Source organism: Nuphar pumila, chromosome 10, assembly GCF_984573655.1.
Source record: "Nuphar pumila chromosome 10, dmNupPumi1.hap1.1, whole genome shotgun sequence".
NCBI lineage: Eukaryota > Viridiplantae > Streptophyta > Magnoliopsida > Nymphaeales > Nymphaeaceae > Nuphar > Nuphar pumila.
In genome coordinates, this window is record NC_143258.1 from 112,308,687 (window position 1) to 112,328,955 (window position 20,269).

Below are 20,269 nucleotides of genomic sequence, written 5' to 3' on the forward strand. Positions count from 1 at the left end.
TCAGCCCCCCTGTCGACCAACAGCAAAAAGGCAGGGGGGGTTAACCCCCTGCCAAAACAAGAGGCGACAGGGGCTCAGTCCCCCTGTCGACCAACAGCAAAAAGGCAGGGGGGGTTAACCTCCTGCCAAAACAAGAGGCGACAGGGGCTCAGCCCCCCTGTCGACCAACAGCAAAAAGGCAGGGGGGGTTAACCCCCTGCCAAAACAAGAGGCGACAGGGGCTCAACCCCCCTGTCGTCCAACAGCAAAAAGAAAAGAGTGACAGGGGGCGGAACCCCCTGCCAAGAAGAGCCAACGACAGGGGGCTCAACCCCTTGTCGACCAACAACAAAGGGTGGCAGGGGGGTTTAGCCCCCTACCAACAAGCGGTGATGACAGGGGGCTCAACCCCCTATCGATCCACCCAACACACAGGAGAAAAGAGGGGAGGGTTATATCTCCGAAGACCGCAGCGACGGGGGAGGAGCTGAGTGGAAACGAGTGGCGAATCGCTAGCGCTCGGCAACTGCAGGGAGGAACGCAGGTCGTCGTCGGCTGAGGATGCCGTCTGCGAATCGCCGACGACTGAAGGGGGGAAAGAGGCCTCACGGGAGCAGAACAAGGGGGATCGGGGGCTCACCGGAGCTCCGACAAGGGCTGCTGCAAGTAAAGATCGTCGTCGATGGCCGAGGATCGCCGACGGAACTCTCAGGCTCACCAGCGACAGGAGGCTGGTGGCGACGCTAGCTGGCGGCGAAAGGGGAGTAGAGAGGGGAGGCCGATGGCAAGGAACCCTCGCTCGAAGGGTGAGAGGCGAAGAGGAGACAGCAAGGGGGAGGCAACGATTGTCGGCGGCTGCAGCACCTAGGACGGCGGTCGTGGCTGACGGCGAGTCGTCGGTGCTCGAGGTCGCTGGTGGCGCAGTCGTCAGCAGACAGGGGGAGTGCTCGCACTGTCGGGAGGCCGCATAGAGGAGCAACAGATAGGGGAAGAGGTTGGCGGCGAGTCGCCAAACCGAGAGGGGAGGCGGCCGGACGGAATCGCTCGTCGGCGTCTCTGATCGCCGGCGGCAGCGTGAGGGGGGAGATCGGAGCAAAGGAGAGAGAGAAGAGGCGAGGGTTTTGAACCCTCGCCCGAGACGCCTGCGTCTTTTTAAAAGATGCAGGTTCTCGAGAGTTCAAGAACCCGGGTCCGGGTTGGGCTCGGGTCCGGTACGGACCCGGATTCGGGCCGGACAAAGCTGCCCAGACCCCGACACGTGTCTGACACGAGTCAGACACGTTTTTTTTTTCACGGGCTTTACAGTGATATCTAACGAACAGTACATATTATCAAAAATGATAAAAAAAATAACCAACCACAATATTCCCTTGTTCCATGCCTTGTAGTGTTAGCCCTTATGGGCAAGGGTGTCAACATCCCCAGACAGAGGAGACAAACAAACTGATTATACTCGTTCTGTAAGAAATTTAGTCTACCCTCCTCTCAAAGCAGCCAACACTCGGGCTATCTATCGTCAAGGCCTCTATGGCTGGAAATAATTATTAACGAGTAGACTACCAAGAAAGAAGAAGGTAAACGCATGACAATGATAATCTGCCAACTCTACTAGGATCAGTTTTCAAATTAAAAAAAATTGCAATTGTAGCATCCGTAAGTGTTGAGTACAAATAGGCATTGAAAAACCCTATTAAATGGGAACATGAACAAGGAAGAAGAGCTTCTCTTATAAGGACCATTCAGATCAGACAATTTTGTCAGAAAGGACTGAACATAGTTGAGTCACTAAAGCATCCTAGTGAAAACATTCTAAGAAGTTGGTGCCAGCAAGTAGTAATTTGTCCAACAATCAACCTGAGATGGAACAAAGGAAGACTTTGGAAACTCAAGAGAGATGAAGTGGTTTCACATGCAAAATGATATGAAAGGAAACTTGAGCTTATCTGCAACTGCTGCTCTTGTTCATGTTATGAAGGATATGTCCAATTACAGTAATCAACCTTAATCGGATTATACATAAAAGTTGAGCTGATTTAAGGACTACGCCAAGAGAATACGTTTCCCAGAATTTTGAGTGGTTGCACTACAAATTAAATTTATCGATAAAAAATAAACATGAATTCTGGGCTTATTACCATTAACCTTTTCCCTTGTAATGCGCTCGATGTGAATAACCCACTTTCTTCTATAAACTTGAACAATTTTCCCTTCTCTTCCTTTGAATGTCCCTCTGACAACCTGCACCTCATCATCTTTTCGGACTGGAACAGATCGTACCTGAAAGAAAAATGAAACCTTTTTATCATCGAGAATATAATTAACTGATAAATCATTCAGGTCAGTTCAGCTTAACAGGTTGCCTGATACAAAAATTGAATTTCAAGATGCAAGGAGGCTTTGGAATTTTAAAAGTTACATCACCACTGCATTGTAAAGGAACAAACTACAGGAAAATAATCAGCTCAGGATAGTCTTTTACTAATCTTTTGTTACCATAAATAATGCATGTTTATTTGCTAATTTTCCTTTTGTTTGCATTGTTGGTAGTAGAAAATACCCCATCAAGAGTTCTATGATTAGCACCAGATCATGCACCTGTAGTAGATGCCCCTATACTGGGAATGAGGTGAAGGTTGATTTTCTCTGTGGAAGCTGACGTGGACGTGAACTTAATTATTTGTTGTAGTTTTGTACTCTTTTAAGTCCCAGAGTCCTTCATTTAAAATGCTTATAAATAAATAACTCTGTTTTTTCTTTGTAGTTTCAAGGAAGACACAACTTAGACAAAATCAACCCAAGGTCATTAACTCTGAATGAACCAGGCTATTAAATCATTTCTTCTATTTATGCTCCCTGTGATATCTTGGCTGGATTTGCTTGAAGTGATACAATAAGGGCGTGTCTGAACCGCAGACAGCAGAGTACGAAACAGAGCATCCTGTCTGGTCGCATCCGCAGATGTTCCAGGTTGCACTGTCCTGCCCTGTCCAAGCATCATTAAAAAAAAAAGTTTTTTGGGCATGTCTGTCTGCCAATGAATCTTTATAGCTGCTATATAATCAACATATGTGATACATTTATGTTAGATTTAAATGAATCTACATACAAACATAACAAACATACAAACCTAATATGAGTGACTCTCTAATATATAAATAAGCAAACATGTAAACCTAACACTTACATCACTTCTCATCAAAGTGTCTATGAAAATTCATGCTCAGGCAGTTCTTCTGCTTCATAATCATCTGGCTTGTTCTCATCAACATGTTTCATGGAAAATTGTAATTGAATATAAACATGTACATGTAATAGCACTAATTGTATATATATATATAACTTGTTTCATCATACATTTTACTACAACTAGATCTGTGCTTGGGGATAAAGATTTGACTCCCTTTCTACTGTCATGTTTCTCTTTAGGTGTCATATCATGAAAGACTTAAGATATACGTAGAAGACATAAGATATTGGAACAGTTCATTAAAAAACTCTCAATAAATACATATAAACAATTCATTCAATAATTCTTAACAATACACAAACATACACATTTTACAATAAGAGGTATTGAAACATATTGTTATGCATGCTTTTGTCTATTGTGGCCAACCTCACCACATATACTACACTTGTATGGCACAACATCATTTGGTGTTGTTTTCTGTCCCTTCACCTTAGGCCACCTTGGTTTATGTGTTACCTTCGGTGGATAGACTAGAATAAGAGTCAATAGAACCCTGTGTAAAACATTATCTATCCTCGAAAAGAATGCAAATGTATGATATACAACTATATACAAATCAATTGTCAAGTACTTGTTGTAGTAATCTTCTGGTAGCTTACCATCATAGAATGCATGCAATCGCATATTCACATGGAATTCCACTCACCTGTCACTCATTACAAGAGCATCAACATTGTAACCATAAGATCGATTGCGAGCCTCGTACATATGTCGGTGGCAATGTCTAACAACCACACATAGTTATTGTGCATTTTTCTTTAGTGCATCTACCTTTTCTTTTACCTCAGATACAACAATGCCTAACATTTTTTGCCTGATATTTTTTTTTCCAAACTGTGTCATTAGTATAAGATGAATCCTCATAAAAAGCAGCATTAGAGGCTTGTCACGTATGAGAAGAATTTAAGAATTAATGCACTATGCTATATTAGATGTCAAACACCCATATCTTTATTTTAGAAAGTGAAATGTATCTTAAAACTCGGATTTCACGTTAGTGACAATATAATCATATGCAACTTGATCTTGCTTCTGATTTTTTTTAAGAAAATATGTGCACTATTGTTTCATGGTTGCTCGAGCTACACTCCATCAAAGTACATTGAGTGGTGAATCAAATTTTCTAGCAAAGTTTTTTGTCAAGTGTTTCATAAAATATCTAATATGATTTGTAGGAAAGGTGTAGGAAACAACATACAACAACCCTGGGTACCTATATGAGATAACAATCAATTATATTCTCTCTAAAGTTGTAGAAGTGTATGAGTTCATGTTTCAGATGCTTCAAAAACCATGCCCATGATTTCTTAGACTCATTATCTACCATTACAAATGCTACCAAAAAATCAGACTACAAGGATCGATACTATGAGCTGACAACAATATACCAATATATTTTTCTTTTAGGAATGTATCATTTACAATAAGAATTGAATGATACCCTTTTAAAAAGTCATCAATGCATGAATAAAATAATAAAAATAAGTACTTAAATTGATCTCTCCTATCAGTCTCAATGGCCCCTAGCATTCTTGGGTTTGTCATCATCAAATGATCTAAATAGGCATGAAGCATCTTGAAGGACTCTTCATATGAACTATATAGCTCTTCATTTATGCATTTTCATCCATGCCATGAACGATATCATTGATGATTTCTCTTGGAGTCATTTTTAGGTTATCTTGCAACCGTACACGAATAACACCTGCAATACACGCGAAACATACTTATTTTCACTTGAAGGTTGCCCAATGAACCATCACATATATGCTCTCTTTTGTACTTCTTCACTTAAAAGAACATTGTTCCACACACTTTTGTGCAATGGATCTTCCAGAGGCAATCACCCATAGTCTGCAAGTTCTTTCTTGTGCATACAACAATGACTCTATTACTGTAACTCCTCAAGAATTTTGTTTTATAGTTATTTCTAATCACATGATCTTTTTAAAAATTGTGACAATGTTGTAGATCATTTGCTATAACTCGAATTTTAAAAGATGGTACAAATTTGAGCTCCAGGATCCACATGTTTTTTTCAGCAGACAGTGAGGGTCATCCAGTCCTAGTTGGGACCCATAAGGGTGATATGGCAGCTCAAGTGAATTATTTATATATTAAAAAGTTAAAGGTTACATATGCTAATTTGGAGGAGGAGGGACCTAACATGTGTCACATATAGAGTTAGTAGGCAGAGCATATATAGGAGGCATGAACTAGGAGACCAGCATGAGAGGTCCCCCACTTCCAGAGGCTTTCTAGATTTGTATTAAAATTGATTAATTATTAATTAGCTAGAGTCTTAATTATTTTTTTTTTATTGTTTAGGAGTTTTAATTAATGTAGAAGTCTTGATAGAGATTAACCTTTAGGAGACTCTCTCTTATTAAGTTTCTTATTCTTGGTAGGATTCTTTATAAAATGACAATTGGTTTAAGATTAGACTACATGCCTCCACTCTATATATAGAGGGTTGGAGAACCCATTTGGATTATGGATTGAATAAGATTGAATTGATTTCCTAGACCTCTCTCTCTCTCTCTAAACATCTCTCTTTTACCTTATTCTTCTCTCTCCTCCATTACATCTCTCTCTCCTCTCTATGATACATATGAAGGCAGGCCTCACTAGGCTGGTCCTTCATCAATTCCTAGGGCTCAAGTCCTTCTAGTACTTGTATCTTCGCTATGGAGTGATTCCTACATTGAAAATCAATGTAGAAGCCCTGTCAACCGAGGTTCTGCTATTTAATCTTCCTTACGAACGTGTCTCAAGTATTTATACCACTCCCTGAACCTCTATCATACCTTAAGAATAGTCCCTAACCTTCTCTAAAACCACCTAAGCCGTCTAGACCAAGGCCACATCTGTAGAAACAATGTCGTCCCATTTTGTGCGTTGTTTTACCTTCTCTAGCCATCTATAACTTAGCTGGCCCTACATGAACGTGAATAACCCTTCTAGATCAACCTAAAACTGTCGCTTAACCTCTAGAACTGATCTCAAGCTTAGCTATGACCTTACTTCATGTTCGAGACCCGAAACACCAAAATTGCACACTATCGATTTGACAAAATGCGCAATTTAGCATGTTCGACATCACCAGCCTCTTTTACGACCCAACTTGATATCCCTGAGCCCTAGGACTTATATTAGACTCTAACACATGTCCTTAGGTAACACAAGAACTGTTGGACCAAAGTCCTTTCAAGTTTGGACTGTAATCCTTATCACAACCTACATGACTCAATCCTGTCTAAACCTGAAACCTGATAAACCCTAAAATTAGCTTAACTTTCAAAAATTGCCCAACCCAAACAGTGAACCTCCTGGGTCTAAAATTTAGACTCAATATTCTTTATGATATCTAGTTTAAACCCTTTAAAAATCTGAATTTTATCATATCTCAGTTTTGAAATATCAATTTTACAACTGTAAACACCCCAAATTTTCCAGTTTCCTCTCTGGACATCCTTCTCACAGATATTGACCCTCTGTAGTACAATATAGGAGTCTAACCCCTAGGTCCATCCCAGTTTAGGCATCATTTCATCCCATTTTACCTAAAAATTTACCATTTTAACCCTAGGTCACCTTAGATCCATGTCAGTTAGGCTCAACCAAACTCGTTTTAAGTTCAAAAGAGTTAGAATGATAGTCATTTCTAGCTCCCTTGAGCTCACGAGGAATTGATTCTATTCATTTCTGATCATTTCAGCTAAAATTGATCCATTTCATGAGAAATGAGCTCATTTATAGCTCAAATCCAAGCCAATTGTCTCTGAGTCAGTTAATTCCGGTCGACCCTATTTCTCTGAGTCTAATCTGAGCTCACCAAGAGTTCAAGTGGCTCGGTCTCAGTTCAAATTCATTTTCCACAGTCTTGAAATCCATTTTAGCTCGTTTCAACTAGAATTGAGCTAATCCCAGTCAGTCCATCTAGTGTTTAAGCTCCGAATTTAGTTCATCTTAGTATAGTTGAGTGTCATTTCAGCTCACACTCAGTGCATTCTCATTACTCACTTCACTCCAGTGTGCATTTCTCACCATTTCACCGAGAATTGTATCATTTCACGATCATTTGGTCTAGGAATCTAGTTGAGTGAGTGTCTTTTTGGTTCACCTGAGTTTAGAAACCTTAGAACCCAGTTCAATTTAGTTTAAACCAGTTCAAACCTCATTTTTTAGTGTCACTCCACACCCTGCAGGGCGAAAATCATTTATCAATCATTTTTATGCAGAATATCAATTCTATCAATTTTACAAGCTGGTATAACTGCCAATCTGGGCTCGGATCAATCCCTTTATCTAACATTTTATCTATATCCGGGATCCAATTCATATTTCAATTCAGATATTGGATCCAATACCGAATCTGATATCCATTCTTTATTCTAGACCTAGATCTTTTATTCAATTCACTCCGTTATCTATATCCAGAGTCCAGTTTATTTTCTGAACCTAGATTATCTCGTCAAATATTCAGAATCCAATCATTTGTCATTTTGGATCCATTTTCATATCCAAGATCCATTTCCACCTCATTTTTGACCCAGGAGCCACTTTTTTAAGTCCAAGATCCGAGAGCCATTTTATCTGTTTTGTCGAGATCCAAGAGTCATTTTTTCAATGTTATCCAAGATTTTTCATTATTTTCATCATTGGATCAGACTCATGGTCTGAGATCCAGATCCATTTATCATTTTACAATTTTAGATCCATATCCGAATTCAAACCTTCTTCTAATTTCAAACTTGGATTCAAAACTGATCTTTTAAAATCCAAATTATTTTTTCATAACCCAGTGATTTACATCTGATCTTTTGAAAAGCTTTTTTTAGAAAAATATCTTTTTAAATGTGTCAGATCTGGATCCGGATCAGATTTCTGATGTGGTTTTTTATCAAATTTGAGTTTTAAAATGGATCTTAGATCCAATTCATTCCAGAAAGGACCCATCTAAGTGGCGTCACCTATGGATTTGTTTCTCCATTTTGTCTTTCTTTGTCATTTCAGAGTTTTAGTTGGTTTAGGACTCTATTTTGTTTTTATCCTTCACTTTTATTTTCATTTGTTTTTAAAACCTTTTTAAATCTTTCATTTGCTTTAAAAAACCAAATGTGGGGGGCCCACGTAGGTGGCACCACATTTGAGAAAATTTTCAATCCATTTAGGTCTTTAGTTAGTTTAGGACTTTGATTTTTAACCTTTGATTTTATCCTTTATTTTTTAACAATTTTTAACTTTTGCTTTAAAATTGTTTTTAAAGATCAAATGTGGGGCCCACCTAGGTGGCACCACATTTGATTCTAGAATCCCCCATTAGGTTAGAGTCATAATTAGAATTAGGTTAGAAAAGTTAAAATTAAAACCTGATTAGAATTCTAGGAAAATCGCCCCCCTCTTGTTTATCTTCTTTAATTAAGAAGAGTTTCGATAAAATCAGAACTCTTCACCCTAAAGCCCCAAATTTTCTATGAATAGGGCCTCTAGGGGTCGACCCCCCTATGCTTTCCAACCCTCTCTCACATTTTCTCAAGTCTCCTTCAAGCCCCTAAGGTAAATCCCTCCTCTTCTCTTTTTATTTTTATTTTTCTTTTCTTTCCCCATGGTGCCGCCCCTTCCTTTTTTGCTTTTCTTCCTATTTTTCTTTTGATTTTTGTGTAATAGCCTCCATGACCAATCCAACTACAGGTAAACCCTTGTTTTCCATTTTTTTATTTAGTATTTGTGATGCTTGAATACCGATTTCATTTCATCCACACGAAAGAACAAGATCTAATCTCTCATAGATCAGATCGTTCTTTCTCACGGCTACATTAAAGTAAAATCCCATGCAATCTTATTTTCTATATTTTATTTTATTTTATTTGCATATTAGGTTTAGTTTTTATATTATTTTATTCATAAAAAAATAAAAAAAATATTGCATCTATAGGTTTCTTTACGTTTTATGCATGTTAGACCAAGTTCTTTAATGTTCTTCATAGCCTTGTGCAAATCTTGCTTCTGGCCGCACGTTAACAACATTAATTTATGTATGTTTTTTAGTTGTTTTAATCTGATTTTTTTATGAGGGTTAGATACATGTGTCTGCACAAATCTGACAAAATTTTATGATTTTTGGTGACCTAATGACCCATTTATAAATTCAAGAACCAAAACCTATTTTCTATACCGTTAAAACGCTGTACAGAATCAGGTGCCACTTGCCGGAGATCGTATTTCAGATCCATAAAAAGAGGCATCTTTGTCTGTGTGTCTAGTTTGTTATGTGATTTTTTTATGATTTTCTACGGTCACTTACTATTTTATCTTCATTTGACATCAGAACCTGTTCTTCTTGAACCGACAAGCACAATTTAGATTCAGGTTCATCTTGCCGGAGTGATATCTCTCTAACCAGAGATCGTATTTTTAATCCAAAAAAAATGATCGATCCGTCTGTGTGTCTAGTTTATGTGGTGTAAGTTTTATGATTTTTACCATCGTTTACTATTTTCTTGAAACCTAAAACTAGAATATGCTTTTCTTGAACTGTCAGACACAGTTCAAATCTTGGACCATCTTGCTAGAGTAATTTCTCCCTAACCGAAGGTGATCTTTGCGATCTGTAAAAAGTGATGTCTCCGTTTACATGTTTAGTTTTTTTGGTGTGATTTTTATGATTTTTTCAAGACATTTTTTATTTTATTTTAACTCAAAACCGGGGTCCATCTTTCTTGAATCATTAAGCGTTGGCTAGAATCAAGTGCATCTTGCCAGAATCGTATCTCCCTAACCAAAGATGCTTTTTTCAATCTGTAAAAAGAGTTGTCTTTATTGAGATGTGTAGTTTATCCCTGTGGAATATCATAAATTTTTATCACTTTTTGATATTTTATTCGGATCTAACACCATGATAGATACAAAATAGCAGGTTAGACAATATATTTTCCTCTTTTTTATTTAATGTTTATATCTAAAATAATTATAAAAATTTATTTTTTGATTGCATATTATTTTTAGGATTGTTAACAGTGTTTATGTCGATTTTCATAATTTTTAGAGGTCATTTGATATGTTATTTGGTTGTTTCTTAAAGACAAGGTGCTCGTAGAGTCCCGATTCAACTGAAATACAGGCAAATTTCATCTTTTTTGTTTCTTTTATTATTTCTATAAATCATTTTCATAATTTTAAACTTTGATCATGTTCATAATCATGTCAAGGTTCTCTCCACCCGATTTGGTATCGTTTTGAATTTGTTTGGTCTTTGGATTAAGCATATTTCAAAAATCTTTTCTAAAAAACCCTGTTTTTAACCCTGTTTTGTAAATAATATCAATTTTCAAGGGTATTTTGGTTATTTTTTCCTCAATTCTGAATTTATAATTTATTTACTTTTATTATTTATTTAGTCATACATCATCCATTATGTTATTTAAATTTTTTTATTTTATAAATGCATGGGAAAAAGACTTATATCCGGATAAATCCCTCAATTTCTAGATATTATTGGATAAATCTTGAAAAGCTGACATATTTCTACTAACAAGTTTGCTAATTTTGCAGGAAAGCTCAAGATTGTATTTTTCTTTTTTTTTCTTTTTTTTATTATTCAATTATTCGATATAAATTATAATAAAAAACCCAAAATAGTGAAAACTTACTTTTCTGCATAGATTAGGGTTGCATTTGCATATAGTTTATTTTCAATAATTGACTGTTATGGATGATGATTCATATGCATATTTCAAATTCCACAATGGTCAACACAAATGACACGTACACCTTCTTCTAAGAAGTTAATAAACTTAGTGGAGTTCGTATTTATGGCCATAGTCAGAATATGAATGAAACTCAGATTTATAATCTTCTTTTAAGTTACAAACGATGTACACTCTTAGGCTATCTTTAGAAATCATTGCATATTTTTAAAAGCTTCCCAAGTATTTTAAAAAAACCATCTTTTTAGGAACGAAGTATATTCAAAATATATTTGTGGCCATAGTCATGGATATATGACAAATTTATTTCATCTGAATTCTATAAGGCACAAAAAAACTCCTTTTTATAAAAAAAAAATCAGAAACAAAGGGGATTCACAAATAATTTTTCTCAAATTCTTTAAAAAATATTTTCATAAACTGTATCCATGCATCATCTAGGTTTAGATTGCATCATGAATGAGTTCACAGGGCCACACGCCTATCCATTTTGATCTATTTCAGAGTTCAATTAAAAAAAATTTTAGAAATATGTTCTTTTTTAAAGTGATTTCCAACAATTCCAACAAGCATGCATCATGTTTTCCACTAACCCCTTTTTCAAATCATATCATAGCACATGTATGATTCTTTGCGCATTCTAGGACTTAAAATACTTTATCAGACAATTAAGCAAACAAGGCATAATATTTGATCTTTGGTTCGATTACCCCTGGTTATAGCACCAGGAATAGTTGAACCTCGTACCGACAAGCGAGTCCCATTCTCTTTCAATTTCCCATATTTTTAAAATGGAGGCGAGTTTTTCTTAAATCTTTTCAAAAGGTCAGTTTGACTTGCAAAAGTAAAATTTTGCTTGATAACAACAACCCGAGTGTGTTTGTCCTCAAACCTAGTCTGACCTAGTCTTATTGTGTATGTTCATCCCATTTCATAAATCATAATGACATTTCCCTATGTCTCCTGACCCTAAAAATTTGTATGTATCTTTCTTATGGTGTCTGAAACATTCTCTCCAAATTTGAGATTTTTCCTTAACACCATTAATTTGGGCATATCAAATTTTCTACCAAAACCTATCACAACCAGCCTACCCTGCTTACATGATTTTTACTTTTACTAAATCTGGACCTAATCAAGCCTAATTAAGCCTCAAAACCTAACCTAATCGAGCCCATTTAAGCCCCAAAACCTAACATTGACCCACTTAGAATGCAAAATCTTTGATCGACAATAATGTTTCTATCATTTGAGCTTGTAGTTAGCCATTGAAAAGATTCTTGATCATTAAGCTTTTCATTACGTAACTTGTCAATTATTTAAAATTTCTATGCTTCAATGATTTTTGATTATTCTTCATTATATGAGAATTCATTGAAAAAGAATCTATTCAACCAAGTCTCATTAATATAAAAACAAAAAATAATTCAATTGCTCAATCAACTCATATAGCTTATAGAACATACCAAGGGTTCAACTTTCCAATTGCCAATTATGCATCATTTGCATCTACCATTATTTGGCCCATGTCATAGTCTCTTCGTCATCTCCTATCATTTTATAGTCATCCTCATCCAACATGGTATAGTCATCATCACCATATGATTCTCCGCTAAATATATGATTGCTGCTACTACTAATTGGCTATTCAGATGCATAAGCTAAATAAATGGCCATCATATTTATCTCTTCATTTGCTTCTATATATATGCATTATTTTTATATTTCTAAATTTCAAGATTAACCATAAAAATAACACCTTTGTCATCACACCTACATATCAAGCATAAACTACAAAGTCCAACAACTTGTAGCTAGTTATTTCATATGCCCTATAAAGTTAAATGTTATCTGCATTATTTCAGTGAACGTCAATAACACCAATTTGCTGATGTAGCTCTACATCATCTGAAAACATCATCTGATTATGTACAACATTAATTGTTGATGCAAGTTGTTCATTGTCTGCACATACGATATTTATATCCCTAATTGGTTGGGATAACTGCATGCCCTCTGCGTGCATGTAACAAATATCAATATTGCTAACTGTTTGGGAGACTTGAATTTCACCTCAAGACTGAGCTCAACATATAATGCTTGATATAGATACACATTCTCCACACGATTTTCATTATTCATATCATCACTTTTTCTGTGGATATTTTGTTCATCAACTGCTTCTTATAAATCACTTCAAATAGCTTTTTGTTTAACATTGTTATCTTGTACGATTACTACATAACATTGAGTCTACATTACCATCATTAAAAACTTCTATCCATATTTGTTGGCTTCCTATGTTTGGAGAATAACTATACTAAAGAGTCAATATCTCTTTCACATATCTGGTTTTATGAGACATCAAAGCCTTGAATTCTTTAAAGCTATTATTTTTTGACACCATTGTAGATCTTTAATGAGGGTAATAAATGAGACGATAGTGTAACACCAACCACAAAATATATCATTCATCAAATGAAAATAACATGTAAGAAAAGACTATCCATATATCCTTCACATATTCAATTAACACAACTGCTTACAACAACCACTCTTAAAACCAATCACTTCAATCATTATCCCTATTGAATGTTTGTGCATAGTCAACTCCAACCCCAGTATACTAATTGAATGCTTGTACACCGTTAATCCTAAACCCATTACCCCAAAATAAAACAACCAAATATTAAATAAAAAAAATAAACATAAATCATCCATAACCAAATATAAATACTACATGACCAATAAATATATATCTATAAAAAATAATCCTAAACATAGTCAACCCTAAATGTAAATCCAATGCTAACTATTAAATAAAATAGACAAACAAATATAAATCGTCTATGATAACAATCAAACGCAAATACTAAAAGGCTATTAAATATATATATCTACAAAAAAAATTAAACATACAAATAAATATATGAAACTAGAGTTGACCAGAAGATGGAGAAGTTGGCCAAAACGATGCTGCAACCTCGCTAGAATGTTGCATCGTGAATTTTACAAGAACCATTGCAAAAGGGAGAGAGAAAAGGGTTAGGGTTCTAACAAGAAGCAAACAAAAAAATGAAAAAAACACAATGACTTTATATACGAATAAAGAAACATGCAAAGTTAAGAACATTCACAAAATGACATTAAGAATGATCTGTGAAGGTCGTATTGTATTTATGAACGTACATTGAGAGTATTTAGTTGAAGGAGGTCTACAAATTTTGCGATCATTCACAAACATGATTTGTAAAGTTTGTACGATATTTATGGAGGTATGTCACAAGTGTTTAGTTAAATATAGTTTGCACATTTTGGGTGACATTTACAAAAATGATTTAGGCAGGTTGTACCATATTTTAAGTATTCAGTTAAAGGAGGTTCACACATTTTGAGTGACATTCACAAAAAGTGATTTGCAAAAGCTATGTCATATTTGTGAACGTACCTTGGGAGTGTTTAGTTAAAAGAGGTTCATACATTTTAAGTGACATTTGCAAAAAATGATTTGCAATAAGCATGCCATATTTGTCGAGGAAAAAAATGTTCTTAAAAAGTCAAAAATAAAAGATTTTGAATATAAAAAGGATTTCGGCAAGTTTTGAGGCATTCTAGAGAACACATCGTTTTCCGTACGGTTATTTTTTTGATCATTTTTTCTATATTGTAGCATGTCTGCAAGGACGGGCGCTTTGCTAGTTTGCAAAAGTGCGTGAATGGCATATTTAGTTATGTGCGCGTGGGCCCGCAACAACAATATTGCCTCTAAAGGCTCACGAAAGCTCTAGTTGGAGATAATATATTTAAAAACGGTGATAAGAAATTGCTAGTGGCTGTTATTGGGTTCTCCTTCGGTGAGTTCGGTTCCACTCATCCCCCATCTTCATACCCTTTTTAAATCTTATTATTAAGTCGGGTCCACTAACCATTTAAAATTCAGAAGTCAGCTCCTAATGGGTGCCCTACTTGGGTTAGGATAAGCCTTTAGCTTCCTGTTGATCCCACCAGCGTACTCGTTTTCATCTTGGCATCCTCCAAATCCAGTAAAGGTAGATCCGATTCTTCACTTGCAAATCTGATTTTATTTTTTGGGGTGAACGCAAATCGGATCATATCCAAGTTAAATCCTAAGATGGTAGGGTTTCGGTGGAGCAGGATGTGCACCGTGGAATGGGTCAAGTACGTTGGAGAGGGGATTTTAAATAGAACAAAATTGAAAACAAATCGGATTGGACCCAGACCCGACTCCAATATGTTGGTGGGTAGAGCTCTTCGACCTACATGTATAGGATTTTCTAACAAGCTTGAATAACAATACCAGAAACCGTAAAATCTCTGAGATAGACAGCTGGAGTCAGACTCAGGAACATGTCCACTTACAATGGGATTGGATGGCGCTGGAACCTGCACGATTTAATGGTCTGCCCGGATCAAGTTTCATCTAATTGGATCTGACCCGATCCACAACAAACCAGTTGAATATCTGATACCAGTCATTCCATAAGGTGGCGTTTGAATGCGCGGGATGCCCATCGCATGGAGCCCGCACACCTATGCAAGCACGGGACGCCTGGATGGACTAGATACCATTCCCGTGCGTTTCTTTGGAACAGGGATTGCTGTCTTGCTAGAGACAGTAGTGGATCAGGGGGAAACGGGCCCCACCCCGTTTGGACCGGGGATGAAGGACATGAAACGGAGAATGAACCGGATGTAGGTTAAAATCAAAACCCCGGAAGTGATAGAGGCGGGGATGGACTTACTCTTACCCCTGTTACGTCCTCAATTCTCATTAAGAAAACTATTATTATACTTTTATACACATTATAAAATCATATATATATATATATATATATTTTCTAATCCTAACGTAAAACCTTTCTCAAATCTCTTTTTTTCCTTTTAACAAGCCTTGCGAGCTCTCATTTCTCTCTTCTCCTTTTTCTTCTTTTAAGGCGCCAGAAAGATCGGGTTAATGGAGCTCCGCCCCACCTTGCCCCATTTGAAAGACATGAAACTAAGAATGAACTGAAAATGGAGGTTAAAATCAAAACCTGTGCAAAAAATGAAGGGCAAAATTTTAAGATAGAGCAAAGGTAGAGACCTTGTCCTCCACCCTCGCCCCAATCCACAGACATCCTTATGTCATAGAGGGTTCCTTCCTCACAGGGGAAGACAGGACAGGACAAAACACCTTAAAAAAAAAATCAAAATGCCTCCTTGCAGACAAGATAGGACATGGTGTCCTTGTCTTCCCCTATCTGTTAATCAAATGTCCCCGTAACTAAAATGAACGGTCAGAGAAGTATTCAGAGCTGTGGGGAGCTTGAACTGTCTGGATCCAGTACCATTTTGGAGCCGACCCAACCCACAACAAAACCCTCACAGTTGACAAATGGACGGTCAGCATACGATTCTCTCCTTGCAGGTTGCGTGAATCCTCCTACGGAAAAAGAAGGGTGCTCTTATGGCACTACTGTGACATTTGGAGGGCAGAAGGGGCCACCGAGTGAACCCCCTCCTTAGTCCTTATCTCACAAGGTCAAGGAGTCCGAAAAGGGAATGTGGTGAATAATAAAACAGTATTTTTCAGCCGAATTTTGTGCTAACAGCAGGGCCAAAACCCAAAGTCAGAGAGAGAGAGAGAGAGAGAGAGGGGGAGAGACCCAAATTCTCCTCTACTCTGAAAGATCCCAAAAAATTTCCCTTTACCTGAAAAATCCTTTCTTTTTCCATTTTGGTCTAATTTCAGTGCTTTCTTGTGTTCACATTTTGTCTTACTGGTCTTCTGTTCATCCTTCTATCGCGAAATTCGCACTCTTTTCAATCCCTTCTCCCTCTCTCTCGTTCCTTTTTTGTGTTTTTGGTTTTCTTTTGGTGATCAAATGGAGGGTTAGTCATGGGTGTTGGAGATGGTACAAGACGGACAGCCGGACAAAATGGGTGTGTATCGATCGCTTTTAGTGTGTAAAATTATCTTTTTGCATGGTTGATGTTGATTCATTGAGTTTGGGGAATTTGAGTTTCTCGATTGGTTTGGTTGCTCTGATTAAGTTGATCTTTTGCAAAATTTATTAATCTATTTTTCATGGTTGGATATGTTTATTTAATGAGGATGATTGGTTGTTATCCATTGAGTTCGGGAGATTGAGTTTCTAGTTTGATTGAGAGTGTCTGAATTGAATGTTGTTTGGATAGAAATTGTAAAAATTGTGTTTTTTTGCATTCCTTCGCCACCCACTAGTTTTTTTTCTCCTTTTGCTTTTGGGGTTAATTGGATTCTTAGTATTGATGGCTCTGGTGTGGTGTGCGTTGTGAATGGTTGATTATATTGAAATTGGTATTTTCGCTTTTCTTTTGTTTTGCATTCCTTGGCTTGAAATTCTATAGGTATTAATGGGTTACTGATTTTCATAGATTTCTAATTCAGAATGATACAAGGGCCCTATTGATTGTTTTCTGAGAAATGCTGTACTGGGTACGTTGAGGTTAAGCTGATCAACTGCAGATTAGCAAACAGAGTAGCAAAGAATCAAGGGGTATTTGGTAGATCATTGACCTGAGGACAGGGGGCTGTTTGTGTAGAATTGTATTTTAGATGGATGGTCTTGCTTTAATTGCCACTGGATTAGGGGATAATTCTGATATTGATGTCGATGACCTGAGAAATAACTTGGCAGAGAATGAGGTTAGCGACGAGGAAATTGAACCTGATGAATTGGAGAGGCGGATGTGGAAAGACAGGATCAAACTTAAGAGGATTAAAGAGAGGCAGAAAACTGCCGCCCACCAGGCGGAGAAGCCCAACTATAAGCAGACCTCAGATCAGGCTACGCGGAAAAAGATGTCCAGAGCCCAAGATGGTATACTGAAATACATGTTAAAGTTGATGGAAGTGTGTAAAGTTAGAGGCTTTGTGTACGGAATCATACCGGAGAAGGGGAAGCCCATGAGTGGGGCTTCTGATAACATAAGAGCATGGTGGAAAGAAAAGGTGAAGTTCGATAAGAATGGGCCAGCTGCGATAGCAAAATACGAGGTTGAGAATGCGGGGAGCAATGGTGACAGTAAGGATGCTTTCCACGGTCTCCAGGATCTTCAAGATACTACCTTGGGGTCCCTGTTGTCGTCACTGATGCAGCACTGTGATCCACCCCAGAGGAAGTTTCCTTTGGAAAGGGGGATTCCACCACCTTGGTGGCCTACTGGGAATGAAGACTGGTGGATACAGTCAGGGCTTCCAATCGATCAAGCGCCGCCGTATAAGAAGCCGCACGATCTGAAGAAGGTGTGGAAGGTTGAAGTCCTCACTGCCGTGATCAAGCATATGTCCCCCGACATTGCAAAAATCAAGAGGCATGTTCGGCAGTCAAAGTGTCTGCAGGACAAGATGACTGCAAAAGAGAGCTCAATTTGGTTGGCAGTTTTGAACAAGGAAGAATCACTTACTCAACAAGTCAGCAATGACAATGGAACTTCCGGTTTGACCGGAACACCAATGAGTGGTAACAGCGAAAGACAAGAAGATGGTCTGACGAGTAGCACCAGTGATTATGACGTGGATGGTTCTGAAGATGGTCCGAGTTCTGCTTCTTCCAAGGATGATGAAAGAAACGTACAAGCAGATGTTGAAGCTTGTGCCCAAGATGGTGACTTGGTTGACAAACAGTGCCGACATGAAAGTGGCAATGAAAAATTGCAAGGTAAGGATTCCACTGAGCAACCCAGAAGAAAGAGACCACGCAGGACTTCTGCACCAGCTGAGCAATTAGCAGCATTCCCTCATGATGTCAATGTCCAAGAGGAACCACAAAACCCTCTTCCTGATATGAACCATATGAACCTTCAGCCTGAAGAATTTCATATTCGTGTCCCTGAGCCTGATATTGGCTCTAACTTGGCACCAAGATCCCAAGGAGGAGGAGATGCTCATCCCTTAATAGAGCCAAGGTTACAGAATATTTCTGATTATTCCTCAGCAAATGCAGTCGCTCACAGCATGTATGTTGATGGCCATCCCTTAATATATGCAGGAACCCAAGACAATTTCCTGCAGTCGAAAACTTCATTTGGTTTCAATGGTTCCTCTAAGGGATATGAGTATTCTCACGGTGGAGAGCAGCATGATATGATTTCAATGAATGGTCAGATCAGGCAGAAGGCTATGGAAATGCATTATGAAAGTCCAGCTTTTGGAAATGTCTTGACACTGGATGGGAATCCAAGTGAGATTCCTGGAGATGTGCATCATTTAGTTAAGGATGCATTCCCTAGTGGGTTATACAAACTTGAAGACAGTCGCTTCGGGTCTCCCCTTGGTGGCCTGTCATTGGATTATGGTTTCAATAGTCCATATAACTTTGAAGTTGAAGGATCTGGTTCACTTGAGCCGGCTGATCTTGATTTTTCGCTCGATGATGACTTTATTCAATACTTTGGAGCATAGAGTGAGTAACATGTTTAAACAAGATTATGTTTGTTGCCTTTGTTTGGATGTTCTCTACAGTTAAGGGAATCTTATTGTTTTTTAACTGATCTTTTTGCAGGGAATACTGTTGAAAACTTTAAATTATGTGATGGTCAATTTTTTTGGCCAAGTTGCAGTCAGGTGGTACCATGGAGAGATGGTGGAACATAGAGGAATTTTATTGTGGGTCACTGCTTTGGCAGGGAAAACTGTTCAACCCGTGTGATGGTCGATGCATTTGGCCTGATGGATACTAGATGGTTCTGTGGAGGAGATAGTGCATAATGCTTTGTTGCAAGAATGCAGTGCCTCTTGTGATATTGAATAGGGCTGTGGATATCTTTGCTTTTGAACAAAACAATTAGAATTAGGCTCATCAACCCTTTGATTTAAAAAATGTATAAAACTGGATCATCTAATTCCATTTTGCAGTCTGTGGAGTCTAATGACCTTCTGTCTTTCAGGGTGGGTGTTGCCATTTTTGATAAATTGTAAGAGGTATGGTTGCCTATTGATGATTCTTCATTCCTAACTGCTAATAAGGACGGTTCACATGCTGCATTACTTTACCTTATTGATGAGATTAATCTGTTTTACTTTCAGCTGTGTCTTGTTTCATCTTCACTGTTTTGGTAATAATCTTGTTGCAAGTTATGCTTATCTTTACTTGATCTTCAAAGAATTCTTCATCGTGTTTTCAGACTCCCAGAATAAGTTTAATCATTGTGGGATTCTGTATTACATTTATTATGTTTAGATCTTTGGAAGCCCAGATGCTATCGATAGGTAAACTGCTGTTGTGCTTGTCAATATTATTTAGGATTTATCTTTAATTGTTGGACGTACATGTCAAGCATGGGTTGC

The 20,269-nt window shown here is 37.6% G+C and overlaps 1 pseudogene across 2 annotated transcripts; it reads left to right on the forward strand.

Annotated features, from left to right (window-relative positions):
- The first annotated feature begins 16,540 nt into the window (after positions 1-16,540).
- Positions 16,541-19,952, forward strand: LOC149827941 (ETHYLENE INSENSITIVE 3-like 3 protein pseudogene; annotated as a pseudogene). 2 transcript variants are annotated; one of them, XR_016434585.1, is made up of 3 exons: positions 16,541-16,881; positions 17,356-19,385; positions 19,485-19,952. The product of XR_016434585.1 is annotated as an ETHYLENE INSENSITIVE 3-like 3 protein pseudogene, transcript variant X1 (transcript). The 2 variants fall into 2 exon arrangements; XR_016434586.1 differs by having other exon boundaries at positions 17,369-19,385.
- Positions 19,953-20,269: the final 317 nt, after the last annotated feature.